The sequence below is a fragment of the Rhinatrema bivittatum genome, chromosome 7 (assembly GCF_901001135.1).
Source record: "Rhinatrema bivittatum chromosome 7, aRhiBiv1.1, whole genome shotgun sequence".
Classification (NCBI taxonomy): Eukaryota; Metazoa; Chordata; class Amphibia; order Gymnophiona; family Rhinatrematidae; genus Rhinatrema; species Rhinatrema bivittatum.
This window is the reverse complement of record NC_042621.1, coordinates 8,703,455-8,719,344: the sequence shown is the minus strand read 5'-3', so window position 1 is coordinate 8,719,344 and position 15,890 is coordinate 8,703,455.

Sequence of the window (15,890 nt, the reverse complement as noted above, 5' to 3'; positions counted from 1 at the left end):
AAAATCCAAAAGCCTGGCATCCAGCTCAACTTTAACTCTAACCTCATTACCTGTGACTGTGGTCAAAGATTGTACTATGTGAAAAAGTTCCTTAGATCGATTGGGTGCTGATTGAATTTGAGAGGAAAAAAAATGACGTTTTACCTCATCTGCTTTGGTCCTAAAAACATATAACACATTTAAATAGGTTTCACGATCACTAGCAAGGTTGGTCTTATGCCAATGGCATTCAATCCTTCTTAACAGACGTTTCAAAGAAATTAATTCTGGACCAAATCAGGGAGTTTTATATACTCTATTTCTCCTCTTTAATCTTTTTGGAACTACCAAATCTAAGGAATTCTGAAGAGAATGCCTCCAAAAGGCGACAGCATCATCCACACATGGGGTAGATTTTAAAAGGTTGTGCGCGAGCGTACGTGTGCGTGCACTACCCAGTGCGAGCACATGTATACCCGATTTTATAACATGCTGCGCAAGTTATAAAATCCGGGGTCGGTGCGCGCAAGGGGGTGCACAATTGTGCACCTTGTGTACACCGAGCTGCGCAGCCTTCCCCCTTTCCTTCCCGAAATCGGAGGGAACTTCCCTTCCCCCTAACCTGACTTCCTACCCCTTCCCCTAACCTTTCCCTCCCCTAGCCCTACTCTATCCCCCTCCAAATTTTTTGTTTTACCTTTTGCGCCTGCTGGCAGACTGCGAGCACACAATCCCCGGCATAGCGGCAAATATGGCCACTGTGCTGGGAGCCTGACCCCGCCCTGGACCGCCCATGCCCTGCCCCCTCACTGCCCCTTTTTGCAAGCCCCGGGACTTATGCACGTCCCAGGACTTTATTCGTGCCGCTGGGCTTTTTAAAAATAGACCCGGCGCGCGTAAGGCCTATTAAACAAAATAAAATAAAAATGAAAATGAACTAGGGTTTTGATGCCAATATGAAGGATTTCATGTAGAGAGTCAAACTCATAATGGTTGCGTCTCCCAGTTACAGTGTTACCGTCATGATGACAATTCATCTTAGCATGAAAGTTAATTTCATGCTAAGATGATCTGACCAAGGAACTTGAGTACAGGCAGTACTTGGTTCCAGAAAAGAACAAATATTTGATTTAATAAAAATAAGATCCAACCAGCGACCACACTTATGAGTGGGTTCCTGAATTATTTGTACCCAACCGATGCAACCATTGTACCAAACACAACACTACAGCTATCTGAAAGGGGAAAAACATTGATGTGGAGGTTAAAATAATCTAATACTATGAAATCCTTCATATTGGCATCAAAACCCTAGTTCATTTTCATTTTTATTTTATTTCGTTTAATCTTTTATATATGTATTTTATTGTAAACCAACCCGAATCTTGGAGGGCGTGGTAAGTACTTGTAAATAAGTAAATAAATAACAACTTAACAACATATTGATCAAATGAGAGGAAAAAGTATTTACTAAATACAGTGGAGCATATACCAGGCAAGCCCCCCAGTAAGCACTGGAAATCGGAGCCGAATCAAGTTTAACCAATAACATGTTAAATAATCTTTTAACAATAATTAAAAGCCCACCCCCTCATTTTCCAATTCTGTATTGTGAGAAAAATTGATAATCAGAAACTTCTTTTTAACTTTTTGGTTTTAGCATTTACTTTTTAAAAATGTTTATTGTATATTTTAATTGAATGTTTTCTTAATTCTTGATGTAACTGATTTTGTCTTTTAACTGTCTCTCATGTTTTACATTGTAAACCGATGTACTGTTCCTGACGAACGTCGGTATATAAAAGCAAGCAAGCAAGCAAATAAATAAATAGTTGCTTCAAGAGAACCATGACTCTGTGATACAAAGCATGTCTGGTTTTTGGCTTAACAATAGATCAACGATGATGGGTAACATCTTCCTATTAGCTTGTATATTGATTAAGAATAACCACATAGCCCACAAAAATTAGCGGGATCAGCCAAACTAACGTCCATTGACCTGCTCAGGTGCCGCCCCATCACCAACAACCTATTGCAGTGACCCAGCCAGTCTCTGGAGAGTTGAGCCTACTGTTATCAACCTGGTTACCCCCATGGCCTATGTTGTCACTGTTATCTCAAGATCCGCTCTGTTCTTCCCAAGCCCTCTTGAAATCTGTTACAATTTTAGCCTCTCTACCTGCTTTGGGAGAATGTTCCATGCATTCACCACATTTTCCGTGAAAAAATATTTCCTGACACCGTTCCTACTCCCTCAGAGCTTCATAGTATGACCTCTAGTTCTAGGACTTTGTTTTCATTGAAAAATGTTTAATTTCTCATGCATTCAGATGCAAATATCTGGAGCATCATGACGTTTTAATGTGAGATCTCAGGTCTTTTATCATTTGGTGTTTGATTCATAGTACTGCACTGCTCCTGAAGACAGGAAAAGTCAAATTAGCCACATTGGTCACATCTCTTCTCTAAGTACAAGACATACGCTGGCAGTGACAGTGTAAATCAAGCTTGTAATGAGACCTGTTGAGCAGAATTTTAACTATTGCCATAGCTTGATGAAGCCCAGATGAAATACTGCACAATGAAAGTTCCCATTGGTATTCTACAGAATGGAAGAGCACATGTAATACTCTAGCAGAAATTTGGGACATGTTCTTAAAATCATGATAAGATAAGGTATCCTATGCTTTGTTTGTATCATATGGGCCTTTTCCAAATGCTAATTGTATTGTACTCTTACAAAGCATTTCATGAAAACCTTTAAAAAGTCCAGTTTATAAATGTTAGTTGTCTAGCCAATGATTTACTGGTGTGTTTCCATTGATGTTCCGAGTGCTGTCCTTGTTTATGAACCTGTTTTGTATGAGGTCGAAGTTCTGGTGATTTGTGACTCATGCATATTCCAAGCAAATTTGCTTTTATTTGCTTACAGCCTATTAGAATTCTGCTCTCGTCACTTGTTCTCCTCCATTTGTCTTCCTGTGCACAATTTTCTTTTCTTAAATGGTCTATTCTATCTAATAAACTATTCCTGTTCTAAGAAAATCCACGGCAATCACTTTTTGTAATCTGGGGCCCATTGTCTTTGTATTTTACTATTGACTGTAACTCAGTGGGATTGGTAAATGCATTTCTCACAGTAGAAACAATTCATTTGCACCTGATAAGGGAGGGCATTTGTGGTATGTAATGACAGTTGCATTTGTCACTGGTTTACTGTTGCTTCTTTTACTGCCCTGTTAAGTCCTGTTTCTGCACTTGGGGTTTGCCCTTGTTCATCCATGACTTGGGCTGGAAAGGAACTCAAAGGGAGTTTAAAGACATCCTTGGATAACTGAATGGGTTCTTGGCAGGGTAAGATAAAAATCAATTTCAGAATGAAATACTTTAATAGTAAGGATGAATAATTAATAACGAATGCTGGCATACCTGACTCACCCAAAATTCGGGACTTAGGAGAATTTCCAGGAGAAAGAAATATAGGATGATTTAGGTGACAAAAATATTCAACCCAAAATGTCTCAGGAAAAGTGAAGAAACCCCCTTTACTCTGCTTTTTAGACCCAGCCTCCTGTCTCATGCATGCAATTCATCGTATGAATGAGCTTCATTATCCTGTTTTGGAGATGTGTGACCTGGGTTTGGCGACAGGGCCTGGGCATTCTGGCACTATCCACTTGCCGACTCCTCCAGTGATAAGCTAACGAACTGAAGCCTGTGTGCTTAAGCAAAGTGAAGTAAAATGTATTGAACCTTTACAAATCAAAGTGCTGGCCCTTAGCTCCGGTGGTGTATAACATTCCAAACAGAATGATCTTTTTTAAAACTGCATGCAGACAAAATACAGCTTATGTTTATCAGTAAGAAATAAAATGCACAAGCACCTCCTTTTCCCTCTGTCTCCATATGGTTGATTTCGTATTTAGGGTTATCTTTGATTTTAATTCAACGTCCAGTTCCTGAAGCAGTCTTCTCTCCCTTCCAAAGCATCTACCGGCTCCACGGTGTCTGTGCTTCGGCTGGCTCCCTCTAGGCTGAAAGCAGTTAACACAGGAGTCCTGTAACCCTCCTAGGTTCCCGTTAGGCTGCATATCTGCAGCTCGCCTGCTTCCTGCGCTCGTGTCCCCTGCCTCCATCTTCAGGATCTCAATAGGACTAAAGTAAACCCTACCCTTCATTGAACCATAAGCAGTTGCCTGTAGAATTTTGTTTGCACCGAGCAGCCATGCGCATTGTTCTTCAACATGGCCACAACTGCCTGTAACCCATCCCAGGTGTGCCTGTCCTGCATGGGTGGGGCCATATGAGAATTTGTTTCTCTTCAGGGCTGGAACATCTCACCGGCGAGCTCTTTCACATCCCTCTTACTCCCAGGGCCGGATCCTTTGTAGATGTGTGTGTGTGTGTGTGTGTGTGTGTCCGGGAGGGGAGGGAGATATACTTCCAGGGTAACAGGGGTGAATCTTAGTTGTATTCCCATGGGGGTGGGGAACTCTCATTACTGTGAGGACCTCATTACTGACCACCAAAAATAAGAAACAGGAGCCTCGGGTTGAGTGTCCAAAATCAGTATCTTTACTGATGAGTAATCAGATGGAAAACGATAAAATTCTACTTCATTCCTTTAGTCTCCACAGGTGACTGTTACAGTTCTTTCTCGTTCTGTCTGTGCAAGAGACAGAGGGCCCAGGGGCAAGAGAAACATTCACCATCCAGGACTTGAATTAATGAGGTTCCCAGGTGGTCAGAGATCTCCTTGTTAAGACAGGAAAAAATCCCTTCCAACTGGTCAAATATATATCACACAGTCTCTGCACTGAATTATCTCTCTTCCCCAGGCAAAGACTCTGAAAAGGGTCCCTCAGATGTAACTTAAATATAGTTTTACTTCCAGTTTCCTCAGTCCTTCTCGATCTCACTTACGTCACAGATCCCAAGTTGGAAAGGGATCCTGGAACATGTTGTTGCACTGGAAGTGGACCCTTGGCCTGGTGCAGGATTGGAACGGCCCTCTGGTCAGACCCAGAGAGTGCCTGCTCCAGGAGGCAGAGCACACGAGGAGACAGAGGCTAGCTGGAGCTTCGCCAATAACAGTCCAGGGTTTCCGCAGGTTGAGCCCTTGGGTACCCGGGCCTCCTGCACTTAGGTAGACATCAGATGGTCTCCTGGAGAGGTAGCAGAGGGGTGTGCCCACCACGAGCAAGGGTGCGCGACTGATGCAGAGAGGATGGACTAGACCTGAAATGGAAGCTCCGGAGTCCTCAGGGAGGTGACAGTTCAGGAAGGATCTCCGGGCAAGGCAGGCGCAGTGCCTGTGGATCTAGTAAGGTGAAAATCTTGGGTAGATTCCAAGCAGGTTGGTCTGGTAGCCACAGTAGGCCAGAAGAGAGTGTCTGAGTGAAGCGCAAGGGTCAGAGCCAGAGTATCAGTCCAGAAGTGGTCAGCCAAAGCAGGGGTCAATACCAAGGTCAGTCCGAGCATAGTCAAGGCAAGCGAGGGTCAGTTCCAGGCAGCAGACAAAGAGAGTGGTCAGGCAGGCAGTGGTCAGTTGCAGGCGGCAACATTGGGGAGATCTCCCATCGGAGAGCTCCCATCGGGGCTCCCATCGCAGTGAAGACCCCGATGGGAGCTCCGCTGCGAGGCCTGTGGTGTGGAGGAAGCCAGAGAGGGCCGTGGTGAGCGACGGGGATGGCAGGAGCTGGCAGCAGCAGCGAGACCGGAGCTAGTCGAGGGCAGAGCGAGGTGAGCAGGCCCAGTCGTGGCACCCACGGGGCCGGGATACGCAACAGTACCCCCCGCCCCCCCCCCTTCTAGGCCTCCCCCTTACCGGTCTGGGTTTTTCTGGGTGATCTCAGTGGAAATCCAGGAGCAGCTTTTGTCAAGAATCTGGTGAGAGGGCTCCCAAGAGTTCTCTTCTGGGCCAAAGCCCTTCCACGACAAGAGGTACTCCTAGTGGCCTTAACGCCGTCGGATGTCCAGGATTTCTTTGACTTGTAAGGTGTTCTCAGGTTCCGCTGAATGTTGCATAAGTGGAGGAGGCCTTCGGGAAGGCCAGTATAGGACCAATGGTTGCAGTAGTGACACGTGGAACGTGTTGTGAATTCCTATGGAAGCTGGAAGTTTTAGCTGATAAGTGACTGCTCCTATGAGTCGAAGGATGGGAAATGGACCAATAAATTTGGGAGCTAGCTGTTGGGAAGGCAATCATAGCCAGATGTACTTGGTACTAAGCCAGACTTTCTGTCCAGGCAGGAACAGAGGCGCTGTCCGACGATGGGTGTCTGTGAAGTGTTTGGCCCAGTCAGCTGCTTGGCAGAGCCGCTCCCTTACTTGGTTCCAGAGCCAGCGTATGGTTTGTGCTGTAGATTGGGCTGCAGGTGAGGATACACTGAGTGGAACCGGCAGGGGTAGGCGCGGTTGACGGCCAAAGACTGTAGCAAAGGGTGAAACTTCTGTGGCAGAAGCGATATGGGTGTTATGGGTTAGTTCTGCCCATGGCAGGAGGTCAGCCCAGTTATCTTGCTGGTCATTGACATATGATCGCAGAAGGGTTTTCAAAGAGAGATTAGTCCTCTCAGCCTGGCCATTTGCTTGCGGATGATAGGCTGATGTTAAGTTTAACGTAATATTGAACTTTTTACAGAGAGACCTCCAATATTTAGTAGCAAATTGAGGGCCACGATCAGAGATGATTTCTTGTGGTAGTCCATGTAAACGAAATGCGTAGGTTAAGAAGAGTCGAGCTAGCTCTGGAGCCGATGGGAGTCCAGGTAAGGGCCATTTTTGAGAAGCTGTCAATGATGACCTAGATTACAGTATTTCCTTTTGAAGGAGGCAGATCCACAATGACATCTGTGGAAAGGCTTGACCAGGGCTCGGTGGGCGCAGGAAGTGTTTGGAGAAGCCCCCATGGGTGGCCAGTTGGGGGTTTTTGCTGTGCGCAAATGGATAGGAGTCTGCATATTCACAGGAGTCTTTTGTCATACCAGGCCACCAATAGTGCCTTTGGAGCATCTCGAGAGTCCGGACTCGGCTGGGGTGACCGGCCAGCTTGGAGTCGTGAGAACAACCACGCACGCATTTGCGGAGACAGCGGGGGATCACCATCTTCCTGGCTGGTACCGTGGTGGTAACTGCAATAGATATGCAAGCTGGATCAATAATGTGCCTGGGAGTCTCGGGGGTGTCTTCTGGCTTGACGGAGTGAGAGAGCGCATCTACACAGAGATTTTTTGCCGCTGGATGATAGCGGAGATCGAAGTTGAAGTGCTCAAAGAACAGGGCCCAGCGGGCTTGTCTTGGGTTCAGTAACTGGGCCTCCATTAGGTGTTCCAGATTTTTATGGTCGGTAAATATTGTGAATCTGTGTTGCACCCCTTCAAGCCAGGGACACCATTCCTGGAGGGCAAGTTTCACTGCTAGGAGTTCACAGTCCCCTATGATATAATTTTGTTCTGTGGAGGAGAATTTACTAGGGTTCCTTTGGTGGAGTATTGACTCAAGACCGCTCCTGCTCCAATGGTGGATGCGTCGACTTCGACTATGAAGGAGCGGTTAGGATCTGGGTGACGTAGACACGGACCGGTATAGAAGGCCTCTTTCAAGGGGTGGAAGGCTGATTGGACCTTGGGGCTCCACAGTCGAAGGTCACATCCCTTCCTCGTCATGGCGGTGAGTGGAGCGGCCAGCGTGGCGATGAAGTTTCGATAATAATTTGTGAATCTAAGGAATCTTTGTAGGGCTCAGAGCCCCATTGGTTGAGGCCAATCTCGAATACCCTGGAGTTTGTCGGGGTCCATGATGAACCCACGGTTGGAGATGATGTAGCCTAGGAATGGGAGACTTGGTTGCTCAAAAATGCACTTCTCCAATTTAGCATAGAGATGATGGTCTCTGAGGCATTGGAGGACTGTTTGAACGTGGGAACGATGAAACTTCAGGTCTTTGGAGATGATTAATATATCGTCCAGATACACTATGACGAATGAGTACAAAAGGTCCCGGAAAATCTCATTAGCTGTTGGAAGACTGCAGGGGGTATTTCAAAGTCCGAAGGACATTACTACTTACTCGTAGTGACCATCTCTTGTGTTGAAGGTGGTTTCCCAGATGTCTTCTGGTTGAATCTGTACTAAATTATATGCCCCCCCGCAGATCTAGTTTAGTATTTGTGTGCCCTGTAGGTGGTCGAACAGTTCACGATAAGTGGCAGTGGGTACCGGTCCTTACAGGTTACTGCATTCAAACCTCTGTAGTCTATGCATGGTCTTAGACTGCCATCCTTCTTCTTTACAAAGAAGAACCCGGCGTCTGCCGGGGAGTTAGAGGGTCTTATGAACCCTTTGGCCAAATTTTCCTTGATATATGTTGACATCGCTTGGGTTTCTGGGAGTGAAAGAGGATAGGTTCTGCCCTTGGGAGGCATGGTTCCAGGTAGGAGTTCTATGGGGCAGTTAAACTTTTGGAGTGGAGGCAGGATATCGGCCATAAGAACCTGGCAAGTACCCAAAAACTAAGTCTATTCCATGTAACCATTGCTAATGGCAGTGGCTATTCTCTAAGTGAACTTAATAGCAGGTAATGGACTTCTCCTCCAAGAACTTATCCAATCCTTTTTTAAACACAGCTATACTAACTGCACTAACCACATTCTCTGGCAACAAATTCCAGAGTTTAATTGTGCGTTGAGTAAAAAAGAACTTTCTCCGATTAGTTTTAAATGTGCCCCATGCTAACTTCATGGAGTGCCCCCTAGTCTTTCTACTATCTGAAAGAGTAAATTACCGATTCACATCTACCAGTTCTAGACCTCTCATGATTTTAAACACCTCTATCATATCCCCCCTCAGTCGTCTCTTCTCCAAGCTGAAAAGTCCTAACCTCTTTAGTCTTTCCTCATAGGGGAGTTGTTCCATTCCCCTTATCATTTTGGTAGCCCTTCTCTGTACCTTCTCCATCGCAATTATATCTTTTTTGAGATGCGGCGACCAGAATTGTACACAGTATTCAAGGTGCGGTCTCACCATGGAGCGATAGAGGCATTATGACATTTTCCGTTTTATTCACCATTCCTTTTCTAATAATTCCCAACATTCTGTTTGCTTTTTTGACTGCCGCAGCACACTGTACCGACGATTTCAATGTGTTATCCACTATGACACCTAGATCTCTTTCTTGGGTTGTACCACCTAATATGGAACCCAACATTGTGTAATTATAGCATGGGTTATTTTTCCCTATATGCATCACCTTGCACTTATCCACATTAAATTTCATCTGCCATTTGGATGCCCATTTTTCCAGTCTCACAAGGTCTTCCTGCAATTTATCACAATCTGCTTGTGATTTAACTACTCTGAACAATTTTGTGTCATCTGCAAAGTTGATTATCTCACTCGTCATATTTCTTTCCAGATCATTTATAAATATATTGAACAGTAAGGGTCCCAATACAGATCCCTGAGGCACTGCACTGTCCACTCCCTTCCACTGAGAAAATTGCCCATTTAATCCTACTCTCTGTTTCCTATCTTTTAGCCAGTTTGCAATCCACGAAAGGACATCGCCACCTATCCCATGACTTTTTACTTTTCCTAGAAGCCTCTCATGAGGAACTTTGTCAAACGCCTTCTGAAACTCCAAGTATACTACATCTACCGGTTCACCTTTATCCACATGTTTATTAACTCCTTCAAAAAAGTGAAGCAGATTTGTGAGGCAAGACTTGCCTTGGGTAAAGCCATGCTGACTTTGTTCCATTAAACCATGTCTTTTTCCATGTTCTGTGATTTTGATGTTTAGAACACTTTCCACTATTTTTCCTGGCACTGAAGTCAGGCTAACCGGTCTGTAGTTTCCCGGATCGCCCCTGGAGCCCTTTTTAAATATTGGGGTTACATTTGCTATCCTCCAGTCTTCAGGTACAATGGATGATTTTAATGATAAGTTACAAATTTTTACTAATAGGTCTGAAATTTCATTTTTTAGTTCCTTCAGAATCCTAGAGCATTCAGTGAGGTCAGTGTGGCTTCGCAAGCTGGGGATAGTGGGAGGTGGTCAATGTGAAGGTTCAAGTCACCGAGAATGATGGTTGAGAGTTGATTTCTATGTATTTGGCGATGAATTCTGTGAGTGGTGATGGGTTGTTTTCGAGAATGCCTGGGGGAGCGTATATTAAGCAGATTTGGAGTGCTTTGGATTTAAATTGCCAAATACGGCACAGAAAATGGCAGAGGATACTCCGGCATGCCGCGAACGGAGCGCGCACTGTCTGCGGCGAAGATGAAGGCCCCAGCGCACTGTTTGCAGTGAAGATGAAGACCCACAGGACATGCTCTGCTCATGGCAAAGATGAAGGCACCGGTGAGAGTGAAATGTGTGTGTGTGAGAGAGAGAGGGGAGGGAGAGGGGAGGGCAGGGTGAGAGGGGGTTGGGAGTGTGACAGAGGAGGGGAGGGGGTATAAGAGAGAGAGAGAACAGGGGGAGGGGGTATGAGAGAGCAGGGTGGAGGGGGTGAGACAGAGAAAGAGTGGGGAGAGTGAGAGAGCAGGGGGGTGAGCAGGAGGGTGTGAGAGAGAGAGCAGGGAGGTGAGAGAGCAGGGGAGGTGTGAGAGAGACCAGAGATGGTAAACGGGGATGTGAGAGAGAGCAAGGGGGGGTGGGTGCTTGATTTGTAGGTACCTGAGAGAGGGAGCCTATATGAGGAGATTGTGAAGGAGTGTGTATGTGTGAGAGAGATTGGGAGCTTGTGTGGATGAAAAGAGATCGTGTGTATGTGAGGGTGCTAGCCTGTGTGAAGGGAAATGTAATTATTTAAAGACTGTCATGTAAATTGTGTTATTTTGACCAATATAAAGTTTGCAGAATTTAAAATTTTTTTGCACAGAATTCCCCCAGGAGTAATGACTGCTGAACACAGATTTGATATTTACTGTTCTTGAAGTTCCCACAGTAAATCAATAGGGAGGCAACTTAAATCGCCTATTAGTGAGCCACAAACAAGTGTTAATTTACCGCTATAAGACTGTTACTCCTGTGGGGATGAGCAAAGAAAGTGAGTGGAATGCATTTTGAATTTTATAGTTTTCTTGGTCTGGTGGGGCATTTTCTTAGAGTGAATATCAATTTTTTTGAATTAATAACTCTTTTTCAGTTAACAATGACATTTTTAAGACTTATTTTGGGTGATCAATAAAGCTTGGTTTTTGAATTATGTTTATGATGTTGCTTTGGATAAGCTGTTGATTGATCTGAGAAACATCACTATGGGCCTGACATTTTCTAATCTACTTTGAGACTTTTAGTCCAGGTGCTACATTTTAAAGTATATATTTTGTATGGATAGATATATAATGCATTAACATTTTTGTATTTGTATTTTTTAGTTAAATGATTTATGTCTCCTGAAGCTGGCGTTTTCACTGAAATGCCAGTGTCAAGGTTATCGCCAGGAGGATGTGGTGACAGCTGTTAGTGTAGCTGGGTTTAAAAAAGGTTTAGACAAGCTCCTGGAAGAAAGGTCTATAAACCATTATTATGGTGGTCTTGGGGAAATCCACTTCTTATCTCTGGGATAAGCAGTATGGAGTCTATCAACCTTTTGGGATCTTGCCAGGTACTTGTGACCTGGATTGGCCACTGTTAGAAACAGGAAACTGGGCTCGATGGACCTTTGATTGCAAGTCTTATGTGTTGCGTCCGTCGGTCTTCGATGGCTTCACCCCGCCTACACCTCTCTACTTGCGGCTCCTCCCGCTCACCTTGGACTGATGGCCACCGCGGCGTCTGCTTGCCTTCCTCTCCGGTGTCCCTGGACCGGCTATGGTGCTGCCTCCCGCCATTCTCCTTCAAGGTACCTCTAGGGCACGCGCCCTCATCTTTATTCCCACGTTGGCGCGAACCTCAGGGGCGTCCCCCTGTTTTGACATCATGACTCCAGGGTATATCTGCCTACTACATTTGCTAGCTCGTTGTGTTAGCAACAGACTTCAAACGGATGGGATTCGCTCTCTTTTCCTAAGCCACTCTGCCACTCCAGCTCTACTGGAACTCTTACTACCCATCGGGGTCACTAACGGGGTACCCGCTCATTGGGGGCCTCTCTGCTTCTTTCAGGTGCTATCAGGAAACCAGTACTCGCTCCTTGAGGGCCCATGTTCCCTGTGTCGCTGCCTGCAACCTCTACTTTCTACTTGGAAGAACTAACTACAGTCACCATCTGTGAGTACAGAAAACATCTCTCTCTACAGTACTGCTTCGCCGGAACCAGGTACTTGCTCCTCGAGGGCCTGCCCTCTGCTCCGGTGCCAGACCTCTCGTCTAGTGGAATCTCCGCTACTGCTAGTGAGTACAACGCTACCGAGTCTCTCTGCTCTAAGGAATCAGGTACTCGCTCCTCGAGGGCCTGCTCTCCCTGTCTTGGAGCTCTCCTATTCTACTTGGGACTCTGAATGCTAATTCTACTGTGTCCTCATAACTCTCAGTTTCTGTTCCACTACAACACTGCCTACAGAGGATCCGCTGTTCCAGCGTCCTGTGAGAGACACGCCCAGCCGGGCTCTACAACCTCTACTCACTACTGCCACCTCTGGTGGTTTCACATACTGTTTAATAAAAGATTCAATCTGTGTTTGTCTGTCTGGAGTTTAGCCTGACACTGTGGTCCCTCACGGGACTGCCCCCCATGGGTGTGGTCAGCTGCCACAGTGTCCAAGGATCCACCCAAACACCAAGAACCATAACAATATGTTCTTATGAGGGAAAGCTTTTATGCTGTATGAATTAGTTACACTGTAATTTGTTGAAAACATGCAGAGAGAGAGAGAGAGAATAAAGCTCTTCTAGTAGTTAGCTATTTATATCTCTATAGAAGGCTCACTTAGTAACTCAAGGTGAGGTTTAGTAGTAGTGTAGGAGTCAGGGACCACTTTGACATGCAGAGTGAGATGTATGGACAGAACAGTACACTCTTGTGAAGATTTGACATCCTTCGGAGTGAGGAAACTCACACAAAGATGAGATTTGCACAATGTTCTCTCAACCTAGCTTGATTTTACCCAGGTAGAGACAGCCCATTCTGACAAAAATCCCACCCCAAACTCCTCCCCCTTTTCAAAATTAGCATCGCACCATGAGTTATGGTGCTTTTCGCATGCATTAAGGTGTTTTTCGCATGCAAAAATGCCTTAACATGAGTTGGAAAATAACCCCCTTAGATTGTAAGCCCTCTGGGGATAGGGAAATACCTACAGTACCTGAATGTAATCCACTTTGAAGTGCCAAAAACTGGAATATAAAAATAAATAGATAGGAATGAGCATACCTGGGAACTTTTGATTTTCTGTCACCCTGAGTGTGTTACGGAAAGCAGCAGTCGCATGTTCACAAGCATTCTGTCTCACACACTAACACACTCACATGTTCACTCACGTTCTCACACACAGGCTTACCCTCACTCCTCATTCACCAACACACGTGAACTCTCATGCACACATTGACACTCACTTCTCTACCTCTTCCACACACACATGCACTCTCACTCCTCTTCCCTTTCCACACATGTGCACACTCACACAAGTCTCACACACACACATGCATTCTCTCGCACATGCACACTCGTTCTCTTTTCTCACCTCGATCCCCATTAGCTACATGAGCCTTCTCTTTCCCCAGGCCCGCAGGACCTTCTTGTCCTTCTTCTGCAGCATCGGGCCGCACTGCCCTTGTTTCATTTTCCCTGCTCGGACCCAACGGCGCTGTTCTTCTTGCGTCTGCGCAGAGAAGCTGGTGCAATTTCTTGTTTCCCGTTAGGGGGTGGGGCCAATGCTTTTGCTGCCTGGCCCACTGATCTTCCTCATCATCTTGTGCGGGAGCTGACACGCCTCCTCCTTTGGGCCTGCACTGTACCAGTCGCCTTTTTTTTTTTTTTTTTTTCGGGCCTTCTGCAGGTGTTGGTCCAGAGACCTGGCAATTTGTTCAGAATTCCAGAGGCTCTGGGTCAAATCCGGAGAGTTCTCAGATATGGGAAGCAGGGTGTTTGCCTGCTCTCTGTGGCCCCGACGTAATATGTGCACTAGGCTGTGCACTTATGTCAGCACGAGATTCTGGCACATTTCTTTCACGTAGAGCTGTTCTCTTGAGGTAGCAAGGAGTTTTACAAACAAGAAACATGTGCATGCGACCCCAAGTAAAACTGTGTGCACAGCTTTGTGCTCCTCCATGCAAATCACATGTTAATCAAGGCATTAAGTATTACCCTTCCCCTCCCCAATACAGAGAGGTTTGTAGGCTTAAATCACGTTTCCTTAATGCTGGAAATGTAACTCCTTATCAGAGGAGAATTAAAAGCTTCTTATGGCTAGTGTTAGTCTATGGGACTGAACCTGGAGTTTGTGGGGTCAGGGTCCCTTACTTGGCAGTTATGTGCAAGAAACATGATGTGGGTATTTTGTGTGTACGGCTCTTAGGAGCACAACGTTTATTTAGAGAACTCATGCTGGGCTCCTAACCTTTGTATGGTGGATGGCTTGCTTGCTTACTGGGACAAAACCAGCCAGTTTCTACAAACTTTCCTGTTATGATCATGACCTTTGATCATGATCATGATCATGACCTTACTTAAAAAACCCAACCTGGACCCAGCCAACCCTGCAAACTTCCGCCCCATTGCAAACCTACCTTTTATAGCCAAGCTAATGGAAAAGCTTGTCAACATCCGACTCACAGACTACCTTGACTCCCACAATATTCTCTACCCCTCTCAATTCGGATTCAGGAAACGCCTAAACACAGAATCCCTCCTTCTTTCTCTAACGGACAACATCCTGATGGGCCTTGACAAGGGACAATCTTACCTGCTAGCCCTTCTCGACATCTCTGCCGCGTTCGACACAGTAAACCACACTATCCTCTTAAACCGTTTAATGGAAATAGGCATATCCGGCTCTGCACTGCTCTGGTTCACATCCTTTCTGAACAACAGACACTACAAAGTCAAAATAAATGACAAAGAATCTCACTCCATTCCATCAAACCAAGGCGTACCTCAGGGTTCGTCACTTTCCCCTACCCTGTTCAATATATATCTACTCCCTTTATGCCAGCTACTCAATAGTCTCAATCTCACCCACTTTATATACGCGGACGATGTACAAATCATAATCCCCATCTCGGACCCCATCTCTACTCTAAATTTCTGGAAGAACTGCTTACAAGCCATCAACCTTCTGCTCTCTAGTCTCAACCTGGTCCTAAATACTTCCAAAACGGAACTACTGGTTATCTCCCCTAGTGACAACAACCCTCTCGCAAATAATGCTAGCATCCCATTAGCAAACCAGGTCAGAGATCTTGGGGCCACCCTTGACTCTAGAATGAATTTCAAAAAATTCATTAAAGCCACAACCAAAGAATGCTTCTTCAAGCTACAGGTCATGAAGCAACTTAGACCGCTCTTACACTTCAAGGATTTCCGTTGGGTGCTTCAAGCCATACTGTTTTCAAAGATCGACTATTGTAACGCTCTATTACTTGGTCTCCCCGCTTCGTCCACCAAACCTCTTCAGATGCTGCAAAACGCAGCGGCTAGGATCCTTACAAACACTCGTCGCAAGGACCATATCACACCAATCCTAAAAATCCTACACTGGCTGCCCATCCAATATAGAATACTTTTCAAGGCTCTCACCATCATCCACAAATCCGTCTACCAGCAATCCACTCTCCAACTCACCTTCCCACTCGAATTACATACTTCCGCAAGACCGATCAGAACTGCCTACAAAGGTTCGCTCAAGGCCCCCCCCCAACAAATCATCGGTCCACAACTCTATTCACAAGCATGCTCTTTCAACAGCAGGTCCACTACATTGGAATTCACTTCCCCAAGACTTACGCCAAGAACAATGCCATTC